We start from the raw sequence: 12738 nt of genomic DNA, 5'->3' as shown, positions 1-12738 counted from the left end.
GAGCCACAGACAAAATGCAACTGGTGGGTAACTCACATAAACACAGTGGGTTGAAATGAGAAGATAGCAGTCAGATAAAGTTAGCAAGAGTAAATAAATGGAAGTTTGTTTTTTTTTTATTTTATTTTTCTCCACAGACATTATCATAAGATGGGGTCAAAGAGATCCTTGAAGAAAAATAAGGAGAGATGGTTTTGAAGGCTGGAGGGTACTGCTGGAGGAGAACTGTTTAAACTTTTCCACAGTATCACAAGGGCAGGAAGTTTAAAGGTGAGGTGTATCTGTTCGACAACGAAGAGAACATCCATCCACGCAAAACCAGGCCTTTTCTGCACCCAGGTATGCAGCCCAGAGCACAAGAAGGACATGGACCTGTTGGAGTGGGTCCAAAGGAGGACCATGAGGATGCTCAGAGGATTGGAGCACCTCTCCTGGGAAGAAAGACTGAGAGAGCTGGGGATGTTCAGCCTGGAGAAGAGAAGGCTCCAGGGAGACCTTGTTGCAGTCTTCCAATACCTGAAGGGGAGTTATAAGAAAGGTTGCTTTGGGCAACCTGGTCTGGTGGGAGGTGTCCCTGCCTTTTTGATTCTTTACTGAGGTCCTCCATTCATTACATCCAGTGTAGGTTGTGGCCTCTGCATTGGCAAGAGAGAGAAAATACTGGCTTGACTTTGATCATTTTCCTCAAAACCCAAAGCCAGCTGGGCTTTAGCTGTTTGAATTTTCAGCTAAGGTTAATTCTCGCAAACCTGGAATACAGCAGCTTTGATAATGAAAATATGCCTGAAAGGGATGATAATTAAAGCTTAGCATATGGTATTTTCTATCTAGAAATCTACCTATCTAGGATTCACATCTGCCAAATGACCAGAAAATTAATCATGAAGTTCAATTAATTCAAATAATAGATAAACACAGAAGATGTAACACTACTATAATACTTCTAAAAGCATAAGGGTATAAGACTATTATTATTATTATTATTCAAACAGTCTTTCATTACAATTTTAACTACAGTACCTAAAGTAAGGAGCCAGTATTCTGTGAAAGTCCTCTGTATATTCCAGAGACTGGAACAACAAAAGCTAAAGTCTAACTGGACAACAATTTATTTTTTGTGTTTTGAGATCGTACAGCACTTATTTGACTCTTTCAAATACTGGTTTCCCAAAAATAACTCCCCTTGATACTACTTGACATACCTCAGATAAAATCAAACTGTGCAGCATGAAAAGTTTATGAAGAACAGTATTAATCAACATTAATCAACTCTGTCATTTTACTGGGCTAAGGGAAAAATTGCATTAGGCCAAATTAGAGTCAGCAAATGCATGGTAACACTACTGTGCCTGCTTTGTGGTCTGCTCTCCAGAACAGGATTCTGCCACACTTAAAAGCACAAGTATGATTAAAACAAGATTCATTCGCTAGCTACATTCATATAATTACATTCATAATAATTTCCTAATAAATAGGAAATCAGAACATTCTGAAAAGGGATTTATGTGCACAAAAGCTTGTCCACTTTTACTAGCAACATTAGTCTAAGAAAATACGTGCCCATTGAATATAACTATTACCTTCCTCAGGATACAGGCTCATACAAATTAACACGAAAAGTATGTTTTTGGTTTGCTGACAGACAGCAAAGATAGTTAAAACGTTAAAAACATTCCCTTTATATTTTACTTCTATTTCCAGCTTTTCCTGATGAGAGGGAGCTGGAAGAAGCAGTGGCTTGGAAACATCTATTTTCACAGAGGGCAGGGGAAAAAAAAAGAAAAAAAAAATAAGAAAAAAAAAAGCATTTTGTATGAAGAATTGTCTTGAGAAGGAAGGGATGGAGGAGAAGAGGTAATAAAAAAAATAAATAAAAAAAAAAAAAAGAGCAAATTTCTAGTATTTCATCTTGCATTTCAAAGAGGAATACCAAAGTGAAAGGTAGTGAATTTCCTTCTTCAAAAGTAAAGGGATGTACCAGAAATGTGTACAAGGAATGAGACAGTACTTCAGGCTATCAGCTGTTAAAGCCTGGCCTGCCTCTTTTAAAAGGGACTATACCCAGTATAAAACTAGTAGGTGATACTTTCAAAAGCCAGATTTGTATGACTTGGAAAGGAAAAGAACAGAACCAATAACTACCCCAACACCTAGAAATCACACAAAACTCAGTTAAAACTGCTCTGTAGCCTGTATTTCATTGAACAACACACTACAATTTAGGCTTATGCTATAGACTTGGTGTATTGATAAGCTAAAACTGGAGACACTGCACAGAAAGACTTCCCAGCCTCGTCTCTACTTTTGCATGGGGAGGGATCCACAGCCAATTTCTGTGCTCTCCCACAGAACAAAATGAGCAGGCATTCTAGCAGCAGCCATACTAGCAGGCTGAATTTGTTCTACACATGAATTTAGGGAGGCAATAAACCTGTTGCATTTGCAATAGCAAGCAGGTATCCGGCTGCTCGGGGGTTCAGATATTTACAATTACTTCAGTAACGCAGTCCCGTCCTTATAGTGCTCATCTCATTACTGTTCTCCTTCTCTCAGTAACAGCAGCTAGATAAATATTTTATTATTGTTGTTGTTGTTATCATTGTTATTATCCACTAATGTATTGGCAGTAATATCCAAATAAATTCTTCTTCTATCATTTCTCTGGTTATGCATTCTTCCCTGTGTTTTCTTATGTATGAGCTGTTCTGATGATTAGCTACCTTTCTGTGAGTGCATTCCCCCATGCCAGCTACTTCAAAGGATGGCAATAAAGAAACCATCAATAAAAACTGTTGGCATTTTGTTGGTGATACTAAGGATTTCATAGGTATTCACCCCTATGTAAATCACACCACCATTGTCAAAAGCATTAATGGCCATCAGCAGTTCAAAAATCATAAAGCCTGTAACACAACCATATGTAAACCTCAGTGTAAAAGTATAGAAAAATGAAATAAGATGCTAGAAAAAATGGGGAAATAAGGCATTGCTATGTATTTAAAAATCACCATTCCCCAAGAGGAGCATAGGACAAGACACCATTTGACAAATTGGTTTCAAAAGCTGGTTCCTCCTCTTGTCATCTAATTTTAATGAAACAGGCAATGGCCTTCTCCAAAAAAATAATAATAGTAATTACTATTTTAATAATGATACGCCATAATAATAAAATAATAATTCACACTAGGGACACAGTGGTTTCCCTCCTCTCATTTACTAACCGTACAGACCACAGATCCAGTCACCATGTTGCAAACTTTACCAATGATGTCTCTGGTGAACCTGCCCAGCTAAATGGATATTGACCAAGGGATGATGTATTTGATCTGGCTTCAAAGACAACCAATTCAATACAAAATTGAGAGCATCATCTGCAGCAGAACATAGAGCAATCTCTTTTCAAAATGGGCTGCCAGATTTTGCCAATCTGGCTGTTACTCAAAGCACTTCCCTTGGCCAACACCTCAACATTTCTCTTAGAGAAGAAAATGTTAATTTCTTTATCTCCATCAGCAGATGCAGCATAAGATATAAAAACTGAAGTGCTGCATCTGACCAGTAGCAGCAGCTAACTGCAGGACAGCTGAGGGTGACACTGATGACTTGCCCTCAGAGCAAGGAGGACATGTTGCCACATGGCTTCTTGCTTCTCTCAGGAGGAACTATTTCTCATTTCTGGTTAGGAAGTTGACTCCTGTGACTTTGTCCACCCCGTGTTGCTTCTTAGACTTTCATATATTCATCTGCTGTGTCCCTGAAGACTATACTGCCACAATTCAGCATCTAGCAACTATTTAACTCCATTGCTTTATGGTAGGTTTTTTCCTTTATTCATGCACACAATGAGTAGTATACACAAAGATTCACTTAACATTCTCATAAAATAGCTTAAAGAAGAAAGGGTTAACCTGTTTGTTACTTGACTAAACCATTTAATGTGGAGAAATGTATTGCCCCTTTATATGATGACGCCTACATGTGTTTATCAATGATTTGCTGCATTTAGAACTTCATCCTCAAAGTAGCATAAAATAATTCTGGTTTTATGTACATCAACTTTTCTTCCTATTTTGTCCATTTAATTTGTGCTGACTGCCTCTTTTACTTCTCCAGTTTGGGCACAATTAATTCCACATTATTTTTGAAATATAAAAAAATAAATAAATCAACATTTTATATATATATATTTCCCAAATGGTGACGTTACATGAAGTAAAGACTACATGACAACAGAGTAGGGTGCAACAGGGCTAATCACTGGAGGAAGCAAGATCTGGGGTGATAGGAAGCTACATTTGCATGACTCAAGAAGGAATAGAAATTTCTACAGGGCATAGATTCATGAGTCAGAACCACATATAGAAAATATGCAACAGACAAATTTTGATTTATAAAGATATGATTCTATTGAGAGTTTCTGTTAACTGGACCATAAACTATCTGAACATCAGTCCTGTGGTTTATAACATCACTGAAACCTCTTGTTGTAGTCCATTATGCATCTTTATACTCCCCCATATTCTCTCGTTCTCTCTCTTTCTCTCACACACACACAAATGTAGGCATCTGCAGGACCTGAAGGATTGACTAAATACTGAAAGGAATGAATTTATCAGATTTCTATTCACATAGCATTTAGAAGCATTTTACTTCAAAATGTTACATGCAGAAAGAAAGCATTTAGAAAAAATGTTGAAAAAACAGGTCACCAGACAACACATAACAGTTGTGGTATTTTTGATGTAAATGAAATTAGCTGATGGCTGAGAATAGGATTTTCAAAATCCTCTAAGCACCAGCTACAAACAAATAGAGAAAAAGCTAATTTAACCTGCTTAATTCTGAGTATACTAAAATATAAATTGCCAGCATTATGCTGAATATACACACACCCCCCACGTTCCCAGAGTCAAAAACATATTTTTCCCCATTTCTGGGGCTAGTACCTTGCTGTGTTAGGGTTGCTTAGGAGACTCTGATCCAGAGTTATGCCAGCAGGATTATGTAAGCTCCCGACAGGTCTACCACGGCCGGGTACATCCACCTTAGAGGCCAGACGGAAATTCCTCTCCCAGTTCTTCACGCGTGGGAGCTGGAGGCAAGGCTGACCACCTCCCTCTTCAAGAATATTACTGGCTAAGTCTTCACTTTGTCTCCATGACAATTTCCATCTCAATTCCTTGGATGAGTGGATAGTCCCAAACAAACCTGTGCAACAAGCGCCAGTCCAACCCTGCAAGGAGCCGGACCCGTGAAGTAGCTGCTGCTCCAGAGTCACTCCACATTATGTACAAGCTCCTGGCATGTACACACGATGCTGCAAGCTGGAAAAATCAGCTCAAGTTACGAGGGAGATGGAAAATTACAGTATTGATATTCTCAGCGTGAGTGGGTACAGATGGTCAGGAACAGATTGTATCAAATTGAAGAACAATAATAAAATCATGAACTACTCAGGTTCCCCAGCTGGAGGGAAAGAGAGAGCTGCCCCGACTGTGAGTGACACCACGCAAAGAGCCCAAAGAGATGGGATAAGAGACGATCAACAGCGACGGCACAGGTACACAGGTCAAGGTAGTAGGCAAGGACAAAAACCCTCCCAGCATTGCCACGTTAGAAAACCATCTTCTAAAACCTCATATAAACCCCCATTAACAGCACACCCCCACTGCCATGGGTAGGTGAGGATGGGAGAGCAGGAACAGCAGAATACAGGCTAAACCCAGAATTTGCTCACACAGCAGCACCGATGAAGAGCTCATCCAACTTCAATCCAACGTAATCATCAAGATGGCAAGAACAGGCTCTCATGCCCACAAAAGCTTGGTGGTAAGGAAAAACACAGGCACACCAGTTTTTAATCTGCAGAAAGTTTTCTTCATTCCTCTGAACTTTGGGCATATAAGTTGCAGGTGACGACAGTGAATATGGCATATGTGTTGCCATCAGGAAAACAAATTTAAAGCAAATACTTGAAAAAGAAGGAAATTAGAAAATCATCACTGAAATTCTTGGAATTTAAATGTCAGTTCTTAAAAGAACAAGTTTTCCACATTGACAGGCATAATTTTCAGCTTTGGCATAAACTAATTTTGAGTATCTTAAGTAAAATATCCTTTAATACTAAGAATTTTCTAGTATTTTTCAGCAGCTGGAAGGAGAGGTGGGTTCCTGCAATGGGACTGTATGTCTTCATAAGAGAGGGCCAGGCTTGCAGAACCTCCCAAATGCTCATGGCAAAATGGCATTAGAAGTGGCAAAAGGGAATGTGCATGGCTGTGAAGAAAAGACAATTGCATTGGCAGGCAGCAAAAAAAAGTGGCTTCTGAGGTTTGTCTTCCAACCACAAAAAGCTTGCAGGTGATTTTAACCATAGCTAGAATGAGCTAATAAAAACAAATGATGAATTGTTAATACCGTCCAAAAAATGAAAATTAAAGAGAAGACACTTCCATTGCATACTGAAACTGCCTTGTCATCTGGAAAAAAAAAAATCAATTTGGGTAATTCAAATAAGACAGCAACTGTGCGAAAATCATCTTGCATTAAGCTGAAAGTAGCTTACAAAACTGAAGCACTGTAAGGCATGGTGTTGGATAAAAACAGATCAGATCTGCTCAAAGAAGGCAGGAAAAAGGAACAGAAAATGATGCTCTAAATCTTGAACTGAGCACAAGAGAATGACTCTACTGTAGAAGAACGTGGAAGAAAAACCTCCAAAAACTTACCCAAAAGATAATTTTAGTGACTGTAAAACTGACATATTATCACAGTCTCCTCAAGAAAATTCTTCTACTGACTACACTGAATTGGATTTGCAACAACACTGCATCTTCAGGCTACTTTTGTCTGCCTGATGGTACGCTGGCCTTATTTTCAGGCTGTGCACCATCACTGAACTAAAAAGGCACAACAACAAAAAATGCCACACACCTAACACCCTAGATTCTGTTGACTTTAAAAAGCTTTCAAAAGAATCTCCAAATTTTTTACATTTCCATAATATTCAGGAAAAAAAAAAAAGTGTATTTTCATTAAGACGAGCCAAGATGTCTAACCACGTGGTCTAGAGCTAATAGTGAATTTATTGTATTGATTTTCATATCCTTTAGCTTTCAGAAGCACGAGATCTTCAGGACAGTGAAATTCTGTGGTCAAGTCACACACGTGTAGATCTAGACATTGCTGATGACACCTACCTCCTGGACACATCAATAAAAACCTCGTGCCTGAAGAGCTGTCAGAATGGACGAAGATCTCCTGAGGGCAGAAAGTCAAAAAACAAAGGTGGTGGAAATCAGCATGGCCTCGGATAGCCGTGCTGCTCTGTAAGAGGGAAGTCCTGTTGTTTATTAGCTCCTTTAATAAAACAGACACTTGTGCATGAGTGCGTCTGTGAGAAATGACTCAAGTGGAAAGCCTTGCTTTTCCATGGCGAGCCTCCAGCGGGGAAATCTAACGCCCGCTGCAAGCGAGGAGTCTTTTGTAGCTATGCATTAAACATACACCTGTGCGCAGGAGGATGGAAAGCTGCTTTCGGTGTGGGTGTTTGCCTTGCTTGCTCACAGATAAGCGGTTGCATTGGATGAGGCACGCCGTGTTGTTGGACTGGGCACGCCTTCACCTCATGGCCCAAGGCAGGAGTTTCGGCATCCACAAAGCCGGGCAAACCCGAGTGTTAGCTGAAGCAGCAGTTCTGTAGCAAAACTTGGAAAAACGTGAAGGCAGTGGCTTGTGATAGCACAGCTTAAAGAGAGCTGACCTCTTACATTTCTGATAATATGAAAAGTGGGCTGAATTAAGAACACACAATAAAACAAGAACCTGACTGATCTGCAGCTTCTTCCTCCAGCTCTCTTGGTGAAAGATTCACCTATTCACTACTCCATCAGCTCTTTCTGTCATGTGAGTGAAGGTTTTGGTTACTAAACATTTTAACAAAACTTTTTAAAACATTTTTTTCAGCATTTAGTTCTAATATTTCTGCCTCATTTTTTTCCCCATGTCCACCACCATCCCTTCTGACCACCCAGCTGAGTTCTGACTCAGCCCAAAATCCACGATGATGTTTCTTCCATGTATAGGGTTCAGTGAAAATCTACATCTAGGGCAGTTTATGTAAACACTCCCCACAGAATAAAACACAAAAGCCATAAAGGTATTTGTCTTCTAAAGCAAATTACTACGCATTGTCCACAATTTAAAGAACTGTCACTGAGCCAGATTCCTGTTTTTATTCTTTTTATTCCTGGGGCAGGAAAAAAACCTTCTGATGAAACCTCAGTTTCAAATCACATTTAGACACCCAATTACTGCATTAAGTTTATTCCACAGTTTGACATCAATATCATAATCCAGTTACCTACTGCATGGTGCTTTAACTTCTGATAGTGAACATTTTCTGTTCAAGATATTGTACCGAAGCCACCAGACAGCTGTAACTGACAGGATTATGTAAAAACAGTGGCTTATCATGGATGTCCTAACATTTTCTGATTTTAAGTACTCACTCGAGAATGACGCCACTGCAAATATTGCCAGTGGTTTTGTTTGCCAAGGTTAAATTTTGCCTTAAGTGATGCAAAAGAACACAGGCTCCAATCCTGAAATAGCCGGTCTATAAATATGATACCTTTAGATATCCAGCTGAGCCAATGAATCTTTTGCCTTCAGACCTAAATGCTGGATTATCCCATTTGTGGGAAAAAAAAAAAAAAAAGTATTTTAGATATTTTGCCTTACATACTGTACGTCATGAGAGCGATTTCTCCCTATCGCCTTTACTCAAACCGAGTGAGAAAACTGCTGACATGCTCCTTCCTTTTCCGTCTGTGACTTAAAACTCACTCGGCTCCTGCTGTGCCAAACCCCAGCGCTTCGGGCAGCTTGTAAAACCTGCCGGTATGCTGATAATCCTTCCCCTCGGCTCTCCTTTCTGCTCATCCTCAGGCGTCTTTGATACCGGGTTGCCTTCCCGCTATTACGTCCCAAACTCCACGCACACCAGAAGCCCCGTGGTGCAGGTTTGGAGGCATCTGAAAATGATTAAAGCAAGCACGGGCCTTCTAGAGCTTAATCATCAGCGTTCTAAAGGGATTCAGGGTAATGTTCCACCAGGTCATGTTAAATGGTAGAAATAACCTCATGAAAGAGGTACTTGTGTGTTCTGGTTCGCAAGAGCTAAATGGTAGATCAAAGCCAATGGGAACCACAGAGAAAGAAAGAATTTCTGAGGTGCTCTTTAGGGAAGCAGGGATGTGACGAGAACAAAAAGAGAAGAGAAAGACAACCGTACTGGTGGAAAAATCTGTAATTCTCTGATAAAGCCAATTTTACAAATACAAAGATGTGATTTCATCCTCAAATCCTATTCAATCTCTGCCTTAGATCCCAAAGTGCAGAAAAACAGCAAACATCTGCTCTTGCAGGATGAAGAGAAAGGAAAAGGAAATGAACAGCGACAGAGCTGCTGCTGCCTGCCTACCCGGGAATATTTGCTCCAGAGTCAAGCAGGAGGGCTCAGACCAAGTCTGGGCAGCTGCTGGAAGGGTTTTTCTCCATCAACACACAAACTGGGGGACTTGTCTCACACACGAGTCCGATGTAGCAGCCCCTGGTAGCAGAACTAACAGATCCCCGGTCCCTTGCCACCTCCCACCAGCCGCTCGCTCCTTGTGCCATCGCACAAACAAGCTTCTACATGCTCTTGTGCATTCATGGCATTTTCAGGCCACTAAACAAAAACTGTTTTCTACAATAGGACTCTCAGAAAAAAAAACGGCATATCTTCAAATAACTCCTTTCTGCTCGAACACACGTTAGAAGCTTTTAATAAATACGTGAGTGCAGCACATCCAGTAAATCTATATTAAATCTGTGGTTTTCTATCATACTGTGATTTTTTAATCACATTTTTACAATGATGGTCAAAACACTGCCTCCATCCATTTATCTTCTTAATAATCAGCAGGCTTTTTTGTCTGCTGGAAGATCTTTGTTCTTGCCCACCCTAGCCCTCGGAGTGGGAAACATGATGCAACATGCTATGAACCGCTGATCACATCCATCTGCCCTCTGAGGATGCAAACACTTGTATCTGCTGAAAGTGCTCCAGACTTGGACAAAATAAAACCTACTAAGAATGCCAACATTTATTCATATATCAAAAGCTTGAAAATCAAGACCTTCCACTTCATTGCCCAAGATCCACAGCGATCCCAGATCAAATTTTCAAGGTGATGGAATACAGCAGCTCTGCTTACAGGCAATATTACAGCAACTGCTCATCACCTTTCAAAATAAGTCCTTAAACTTCAGACTTTGTCTAAATAACATGATCTTCAACTCAGAAGAAGTGTGTATCTTTTCAATATAATAAGCAACGCCAGTTTCAACAGGTTTTAGTTGCTAGCATTGAACTATGATCTTTGATTTTGTCCTACTTTTCTTCACAGACCTTCTTATGTCCGAGAAGCCCTGGGTGAGCACAAAAGTCTTTTCTTCCTAATTAAAGCCCACCTTCTTCAAATACTTTTCCATCTTTCCCTGGTACAACAGTAAGCTCTTCTTCAAGTTTCCCGCAAACTATTATCCACAGAAATTTCTTTGTCCTCAGCTTCAGAACCTCATTCATCTCCCTTCAAAGGTTTTAGACTTGTGATGCCGCATAGCAGACAAGAACTTCCAGAAATTGTCGTCTAACACTTTTCATTGCTTTTGTTCCTCTTAAGCTGAATCACCTCAGTGCGTGATTCTGACCAAATTGAGATATTCACAGGTTAACCAGCTGTCTGTGGTGTCCTGATGTTACTGATAAAATACAACAAAATTTTAAATCTTAACATAAATGTTTAAGATAGGTATTTTAGGGAATGTTTCTCCATATCTATTTATCTCTACCAAGTATAAAAAGAGCTCAGGAGCACAAAGCTCTTTACCACGCCTGTATTGCAGACATCTAAGGTTAAACAAGATGAATTCTACTCCAACAGCCCCGTTATTAGTTCAATGCATAGGATTAGAAAGCACCACAAAGATACTTGGATATAGCAGAGCATGTTAAGTTACCTGGTTAAAGGTAAGCAAAGTAAATACAAAGATGTGGCAAGGATCAGAAGAACAATTAATGAATTGCTGGAAAACAACACACTTGCCCTAAAACCAAAGGAGAATGATTAAAATGATTCAAATGGTATAAAACCACTGAAAGAAGCACAGGAACCCTCCTGGAAAGCTGTGCAAACAGAGGGGGGTTATTGCCTAAAGGATTCTTGCAGGATACATGGGGAAGAGAATTTAGGAACAAAACAGAGAAATTGGGGACCATGTAAAATTTATGATGGGATTTAAGGGGATTACAGTAATGTGCAACACCAAACGTGAGTAAAAGGAGGGAAACAAGGTAGACTGAGGAGAAAGAAGCATGGGGGAAACAGAAGACGAGGAGGATAAAGGGGGACAGTCACTCACAGGCCAACACATTACTGATTCCACTTCTAAGCATGAGCCATGCACTTGAACACCACAGTCATAAAATCACAGAATGGTTTGGGTTGGAAGGGACCTTAAAGCCCACCCAGTCCCAGCCCCCTGCCATGGGCAGGGACACCTCCCACCAGCCCAGGCTGCCCAAGGCCCCATCCAGCCTGGCCTTGAGCACCTCCAGGGATGGGGAATCCACAGCTTCTCTGACCAACTTGTTCTAGCTAGACCCTATTTGGGACTGGTCTTGTGTGTATGTGAGCATCAGTGCCAGCAGCTTCACGTCAGACCTGCCAGGGAGCAAGCCAACAGGACTGATCACGAGCTGCAGGAGCAGGACCACGCATCTGAGGGACCTGAGGGCCTGAGGTGTGCACAGGGATATCGCATGGTAATGGTTAGTGTTACATGGGCTTGGGGACACAGAATCACAGTGAGGTGACAGGGGAAAAGCCACCCAGGCCCCAAAGGCCGTAGGATTCACCCACTGTAGAGAAAGTGAAGAATGCCCACACAGATACAGGGGGGAACTGTTCTGTGGAAGCATTTCAGTTGCTCTAAAATCTCTACCTATTTCCATCCTGAGTAGCAGTTTAGTTTGTACCAGGTATCCAGAACACAGACAGTAGAATGAATTATTTTATTCAAGAAACCTCTATCGGGGTGTAGCCTGGCTGTGGTAACGCACCTGAAGTGTCAGTGCCTGGTTGTGGCTTCACCCCGCCGGGCAGCGAAGCCCCACGCAGCCGCTCACCCACCACCCCTCCAGCTCCTGGGACACCCCCAGTCCATCGCTGGCCGGGCACCACGAGGAGCTGGAAAGTCCTTGGCTCTGTGCAGGGGAAGTGCTGCTGTGCAACCACTAAAACACTGGTGTGTTATCAGCACTACTTTAATTACAAGTGCGAAACTATAGCACCATACCAGCTACTATGAAGAGAATTAATCTATCCCAACCAAACCAGCACATGGCTCCATAGATGCTTTATCATCAAACAGCTCAAATGCACCAAGGGTATAAACACTGATTTAAATATTTCTGTATCAAAAGCTATTTCTCTTCTGAAACAATTTTTAAATATCTTCTGGAAGTAACCGTACATACAGATGTTATCTTTTTTAATCAGCAACAGGCATGCAGGCACTCTATTTGGCTTAGCAAATAGTCCATCACCTCCCCCCATTTTTTTTTTTTTTACATCAATCAAATCAAAATCTCAAAAGCACTCAACAGTTTCTTTTATATTTTCTGTACCT

Source organism: Anas acuta, chromosome 2 (assembly GCF_963932015.1).
Source record: "Anas acuta chromosome 2, bAnaAcu1.1, whole genome shotgun sequence".
NCBI lineage: Eukaryota > Metazoa > Chordata > Aves > Anseriformes > Anatidae > Anas > Anas acuta.
The sequence above is the reverse complement of the archived record's forward strand: the minus strand, read 5'-3'. Positions refer to the sequence as shown.